This window comes from Triticum urartu, chromosome 7 (assembly GCF_003073215.2).
Source record: "Triticum urartu cultivar G1812 chromosome 7, Tu2.1, whole genome shotgun sequence".
Classification (NCBI taxonomy): Eukaryota; Viridiplantae; Streptophyta; class Magnoliopsida; order Poales; family Poaceae; genus Triticum; species Triticum urartu.
Window position 1 is genome coordinate 815,918 of NC_053028.1, and position 8,164 is coordinate 824,081.

The window sequence follows — 8,164 nt, forward strand, 5'->3', positions numbered from 1 at the left end:
CTCCAAGTGAACTGCACGACAGTAGTCTACTTCTTCTCTCTGCGTTACGTTCATGTCTCTGGCCTGACGCGTCCTGGTGCTGCTTTGCGTGTCTGTGCGGCTGGCGTGATGCTGCTGCTGCATGTGTGGTGTATAGGCTTGATGCTTGCAGGCCGAGCAGCTCGCCGGCAACGTGCTCTACTACGGAGAACCCACTTTGGAGTGGTGCATCTGCACAACCTGGCGGGGACGTAGAGGCACTTATGTTCTGCTTGGCGGTGGTTGTCCATGCTGCGCCCCTTCCTTCTTTCTCCCGACGAGGATGGCAGCGCCGTGTCCGCGCACCCGCGGCCTTCAATGGCGAGCAGCGCCGGTTGCACTCGAGGCCGGCCTGCTAGCCGTTTTGTTGCCGACAGCCGACTACACCGAGGATCGCCGCGAGCTCTCCTGCCGAGAGAGGCACCCGGTGTAGCCCTCCACCGTGAAACGGTGGTGCAGCGACGGCGCCTGCAACAGCCTCCAATCCTGCTGCTCTTCATAGTCGCAGTTCGACCGGAGAAACCGGGCGGTGCCGCTGCGGAAGGAGGGGTCATAAGTGGCGATGATGCGGCAGGCGTCCCCAGCGGCGGAGCCAGCACATTGGCGTTGGGTTCAGCTGAACCCAACGAATTTTTATGGCCGCATATAGTATACAGATACGTACATGCTTTGACCCCAACAAAAAATAAGGGCGCTCCTATCTGCTCCTATCTGCGCCACGTGAAAGCCTGTTCGTGCGCTCCTATCTGCTTCCCTTAATCCTAATCTCTTGTATGTAAACCCCAGCCGCATGATCTCTTGCCCTAGTTGCTCGCTTCCACAATCCTCCGATCTGGTCTCTCCTATTCGCCATCAATTGGTCACCACTTGAGACACCACCGACGAGCTGACAACGACAGGCCGACGGCGGCAAGCAGACTATTATAGTTCTATCGAGGTGATGAGATTGCATCATTACATCTCTTGCACATCCCCTAGTTTCTTAATTGTGTATTCCAGAAATTCTGATTGATTTAGCCTATCCAAAGGAGTTTCTGTAAGGGAAGTCGTCGAGTCGATCACCAGATCCAAAAAATGATGCGGGTACATCAAGGCCATTAAGCCAGCCGTTAGGTGTACGCAAAGTGCATCGAATATCATTGTTGCAAGTGGGTTTTAAAGCCAGATGGATTAATTCAGATGTGTTGCCTTACGATTCGACTAATCAGAAGAGAATTTTAGAGGATGGTGATACTAGGCAAAGATATTTAATAAGGCCACCATCTAATTTTGATTATCCACAAAGGGCCATTGGTGATGTTTCCTAAAAAGTAATCCAGAACGGTTTGATCAATAAGCATGTTACTTTTTCTTTTATCTGTCATCGTCTAAAGGTATTGTGAGATGACACAACATCAATGAAGAAATGCATTTCGGTTATGAATGTTGTGAAGAAAAAGTTGCGTGACAAAATGGGTAATCGGTTCATGAGTGATTCTTTAATTTGCCATGTGTTGAAACTATGTTTTCTATCATTAGTATTAAATGTTTTGATTGATCTTTTTGAGATGATGAAAATCTAACGGGGTACTCAAAATGTGAGTGACTTAACATACTTCTTTTGCTTGCTGGTCTTTATTTTTGAACTTTTTAAACTAATTTGTCATTTGCTTCAATGTTTTCAAGGACATGAGAAAATAAACCTAAGACTTGAAGTTATTTTGGCACCACTCTATTTATAACATGTAAAAAAGAGGTTTTATGATTTCAGTCAATAGGTATGTACAACACTCTTCAGTTTTTACCGTCATACAATATGTGATAAATGATATCATAATTCTATTCGTTATGTTTTCTTTGAATGTTATACTTCTGTTATAATATTGTCTAAAATCAGACCTTACACGTAAATTATTTATATCATATTCTCACAATAATTCAGTGAGTGAATCCAATGATTAAATTTTCTAGCTCCACCCCTGGGCGTCCCAGAGCGGGGTGCGTGGCTTCGGCAGCAGGAGAGCATGTTGGCGCCATGGACGTGGCCGTCGCACGGCAGGCAGGGCCCCGCAGCGTCTGCCCGGCAGTACACCACAGATGCCGCAGAAGCAGCACTCCGCGCTGTGGGCACCATGCATGTCGGCAGCAAGCCCTGGCACCCTGTACAACGATACACTTGCGAATACTTATGTATAGTTTTTGAGTAGAGAGATGAAGAATGGCCTGTGCATGTGGTTCTTGGCTAGATGGCCGAGCATTATTTAGCGAGATTGGGTTAACTTACCATTGCATATCTTATATTGTATCAATTGGTTACGATCGGTGTGTTCCACAGAGAGAAAAAAAAAAAGGTTTGGTGTGTTCCACAGTACATTAATATTGCTCGGCTCAATCTTGTGGGCTATCTGAATGAATGCAGAGACATAAACTTGCTAGCTAGACATACTACTATCATTTGTGTGACCCTATTATGAAAATATAATGTTAAAATTATATATTGAATTTACTTGGGCTAATCTGCTAATATCGTACGTATTTCTTCCTTTGCATAGATGATATCGGATAGAATGTTATGCGTGGACTAACCTGCGGGCTGTTCTAATTCTTTCAGTGGTCAGGCTTCAAACTTGCATCAGTAGTTTATTTCGTTCTTTGAGTTATTGATTCTCTCGCTTGGCGGTGTTCATCTCTCTCTCTCTCTAATTTGATTCCTTCATATTTTGCAGATTGGAACTCGCCTGAATGCCACTTTTGAGTGGCTTCCAAACATGTTTTTTTCTCCCTTTTCATTAATACAAAAAACATGAAATTGCTATGGTGTTACACCACAAGTTCGCAACGGTGACTCAATTTTTTGTTTGCGTTTGGTGAAGTTCTTACATTGTCATACAATTTGAGCGAGGCTTCAAGACAAAAGGGTGAAGAGAAAGATGAGAGAGCAGTAGCAGGCTAGCATTATCTTTCTTTTGATGCAACAATGATTTATAGATCTGGTCACGTGCTCATATCCATTAGATTAGATAATGGGAATGGACTTTTTGTTCCAGTTGGTAAAGTGCCCGTCAGACCATTTTTTGATGCTGGGTAACAATGGATCACATCATAGGGAAAACTGAAACGGCACTCTTCAGCTTTGTACGTGTTATACTCCCTTTTGAAAATTCTTTTAGAAAAGAAGCATAAGGTTTAGGGTTTAGGGTTCAACTGAAACATCAAACATGTGTGGCCAATTGTCCAAGGATATGAATATTGGGGCGCTCTTTACCATTTCATCACGAGTACCAATCCTGTAGGAGGTTCCACTAGAATGACGTAGGACAAAAATCAATGTACCACATTTTAGTTTATTAGATGTATCAACGTGCGTTTTCTGTCTTCCAAGATGCACTATACATGGTGACAATAAATTTATCCTTCCCGGTTTGCTTCTATTCATGACTTTTCTTTTGGTGATTACAATCTTATACAAATAATTATCTTATTTAAAATTTATATTCACTACATAGAATATAAACATTATATATAAACATGATGTATCGATGTGCGCGGCGTGCCGCCGCGCGGGCATGCTAGTAGATATCAATGTGAGTGAGTAGGGATTACCATGCAACGGATGCACTAGAGCTATAAATGTATGAAAGCTCAACAAAAGAAACTAAGTGGGTGTGCATCCAACTCGCTTGCTCACGAAGACCTAGGGCATTTTGAGGAAGCCCATCATTGGAATATACAAGCCAAGTTCTATAATGAAAATTTCCCACTAGTATATGAAAGTGACAAAACAAGAGACTCTCTATCATGAAGATCATGGTGCTACTTTGAAGCACAAGTGTGGAAAAAAGGATAGTAGCATTGTCCTTTTTATTTTTTTATTTGGCCCTTTTTTTATTTGGCCTTTCTTTTTTTGGCCTTTCTCTTTTTTTTGCCTTTCTTTTTTTGGGGGACAATGCTCTATTAATGATGATCATCACACTTCTATTTATTTACAACTCAATGATTACAACTCGATACTAGAACAAAGTATGACTCTATATGAATGCCTCCGGCGGTGTACCGGGATGTGCAATGACTCATGAGTGACATGTATGAAAGAATTATGAACGGTGGCTTTGCCACAAATACAATGTCAACTACATGATCATGCAAAACAATATGACAATGATGAAACGTGTCATAATAAACGGAACGGTGGGAAGTTGCATGACAATATATCTCAGAATGGCTATGGAAATGCCATAATAGGTACGTATGGTGGCTTTTTTGAGGAAGATATATGGTGGGTTTATGGTACCGGCGAAAGTTGCGCGGTACTAGAGAGGCTAGCAATGGTGGAAGGGTGAGAGTGCGTATAATCCATGGACTCAACATTAGTTATAAAGAACTCACATACTTATTGCAAAAATCTATTAGTTATCGAAACAAAGTACTACGTGCATGCTCCTAGGGGGATATATTGGTAGGAAAAGACCATCGCTCGTCCCCGACCACCACTCATAAGGAGGACAATCAATAAATACATCATACTCCGACTTCTTAACATAACGGTTCACCATACGTGCATGCTATGGGAATCACAAACTTTAACACAAGTATTTCTCAAATTCACAACTACTCAACTAGCATGACTCTAATATCACCATCTTCATATCTCAAAACAATTATCAAGTATCAAACTTCTCATAGTATTCAATGCACTTTATATGAAAGTTTTTATTATATCCCTCTTGGATGCCCATCATATTAGGACTAGTTTCATAACCAAAGCAAAATACCATGCTGTTCTAAAGGACTCTCAAAATAATATAAGTGAAGCATGAGAGATCAATTATTTCTATAAAATAAAACCACCACCGTGCTCTAAAAGGATATAAGTGAAGCACTAGAGCAACGACAACTACTCCGAAAGATATAAGTGAAGATCAGTGAGTAGTTGAATAATTATGCAACTATGTGAAGACTCTCTAACATTTCAGAATTTCAGATCTTAGTATTTTATTCAAACATCAAGCAAAACTAAATAAAATTGACGCTCCAAGCAAAACACATATCATGTGGTAAATAAAAATATAGCTTCAAGTAAAGTTACCGATGAATGAAGACGAAAGAGGGGATGCCTTCCGGGGCATCCCCAAGCTTAGGCTCTTGGTTGTCCTTGAATATTACCTTGGGGTGCCTTGGGAATCCCCAAGCTTAGGCTCTTGCCACTCCTTATTCTATAGTCCATCAAATCTTTACCCAAATCTTGAAAACTTCAGAACACAAAACTCAAAATAGAAAATCTCGTGAGCTTCGTTAGCGAAAAAAAACAAAACACCACTTCAAGGTACTATAATGAACTCATTCTTTATTTATATTGGTGTTAAACCTACTGTATTCCAACTTATCTATGGTTTATAAACTATTTTACTAGCCATAGATTCATCAAAATAAGTAAACAACACACGAAAAACAGAATCTGTCAAAAACAGAACAGTCTGTAGTAATCTAGGTCAAACGTATACTTCTGGAACTCATAAAATTCTAAAATAAATTGCTGGACGTGAGGAATTTATCTATTAATCATATGCAAAAATAATTAACTAAATAACACCTTCCAAATAAAAATGAAAGCAATTCTCGTGAGCGCTAAAGTTTCTGTTTTTTTACAGCAAGATTAAAAAGACTTTCCCCAAGTCTTCCCAAAGGTTCTACTTGGCACAAACACCAATTAAAAGCATAAAACCACTTCTAAACAGAATCTAGATGAATTATTTATTACTAAACAGGAACAAAAAGCAAGGAATAAAAATAAAGTTGGGTTGCCTCCCAACAAGCGCTATCGTTTAACGCCCCTAGCTAGGCATGATGATTTCAACAATGCTCACATAAAGGATAAGAATTGAAACATAAAGAGAGCATCATGAAGAATATGACTAGCACATTTAAGCCTAACCCACTTCCTATGCATAGGTATTTTGTGAGCAAACAACTTATGGGAACAAGAATCAACTTGCATAGGAAGGTAAAACAAGCATAACTTCATTAGTTTAAGCACATAGAGAGGAAACTTGATATTGTTGCAATTCCTACAAGCATATATTCCTCCCTCATAATAAATTTCAGTATCATCATGAATGAATTCAACAATATAGCTATCACATAAAGCATTCTTTTCATGATCTACAAGCATAGAAATTTTATTACTCTCCACACAAGCAAAATTCTTCTCATGAATAATAGTGGGAGCAAACTCAACAAAATAATTATCATGTGAGGCATAATCCAATTGAAAACTAAAATCACGATGAAAAGTTTCATGGATATCATTATTCTTTATAGCATATAAGTCATCACAATAATCATCGTACATAGCAATTTTGTTCTCATAATCAATTGGGACCTCTTCCGGAATAGTGGATTCATCACAAAATAAAGTCATGACCTCTCCAAATCCACTTTCATCAATATAATCATCATAAATAGGAGGCATGATTTCATCATAATAAATTTTCTCATCAAAACTTGGGGGACAAAAAATATCATCTTTATCAAACTTAGCTTCCCCAAGCTTGTGGCTTTGCATATCATTAGCATCATGGATATTCAAGGAATTCATACTAACAACATTGCAATCATGCTCATCATACAAATATTTAGTGCCAAACATTCTAATGCATTCTTCTTCTAACACTTTGGCACAATTTCCCTTTCCATCATACTCACGAAAGATATTAAAAAGATGAAGAGTATGAGGCAAACTCAATTCCATATTTTTTTGTAGTTTTCTTTTATAAACTAAACTAGTGCTAAAACAAGAAACAAAAAGATTCGATTGCAAGATCTAAAGATATACCTTCAAGCGCTAACCTCCCCGGCAACGGCGCCAGAATAAAGCTTGATGTCTACTACGCAACCTTCTTCTTGTAGACGTTGTTGGGCCTCCAAGTGCAGAGGTTTGTAGGACAGTAGCAAATTTCCCTCAAGTGGATGACCTAAGGTTTATCAATCCGTAGGAGGTGTAGGATGAAGATTGTCTCTCTCAAGCAACCCTGCAACCAAATAACAAAGAGTCTCTTGTGTCCCCAATACACCCAATACAATGGTAAATTGTATAGGTGCACTAGTTCGGCAAAGAGATGGTGATACAAGTGCAATATGGATAGTAGATAATAGTTTTTGTAATCTGAAAATATAAAAACAACAAGGTAACTAATGATAAAAGTGAGCGTAAACGGTATTGCAATGCTAGGAAACAAGGCCTAGGGTTCATACTTTCACTAGTGCAAGTTCTCTCAACAATAATAACATAATTGGATCATATAACTATCCCTCAACATGCAACAAAGAGTCACTCCAAAGTCACTAATAGCGGAGAACAAACGAAGAGATTATGGTAGGGTACGAAACCACCTCAAAGTTATTCTTTCCAATCAATCCGTTGGGCTATTCCTATAAGTGTCACAAACAACCCTTGAGTTCGTACTAGAATAACACCTTAAGACACAAATCAACCAAAACCCTAATGTTACCTAGATACTCCAATGTCACCTCAAGTATCCGTGGGTATGATTATACGATATGCATCACACAATCTCAGATTCATCTATTCAACCAACACATAGAACCTCAAAGAGTGCCCCAAAGTTTCTACCGGAGAATCACGACGAAAACATGTGCCAACCCCTATGCATAGGTTCATGGGTGGAACCCGCAAGTTTATCACCAAAACATACATCAAGTGAATCACGTGGTATCCCATTGTCACCACAGATACGCACGGCAAGGCATACATCAAGTGTTCTCAAATCCTTAAAGACTCAATCCGATAAGATAACTTCAAAGGGAAAACTCAACCATTACAAGAGAGTAGAGGGGGAGAAACATCATAAGATCCAACTATAATAGCAAAGCTCGCGATACATCAAGATCGTACCACCTCAAGAACACGAGAGAGAGAGAGAGATCAAACACATAGCTACTGGTACATACCCTCAGCCCCGAGGGAGAACTACTCCCTCCTCATCATGGAGAGCACCGGGATGATGAAGATGGCCACCGGAGAGGGATTCCCCCTCCGGCAAGGTGCTGGAACGGGTCTTGATTGGTTTTCGGTGGCTACGGAGGCTTCTGGCGACGGAACTCCCGATCTATTCTCGTCTTTGATAGTTTTAGGGTATATGGATATATA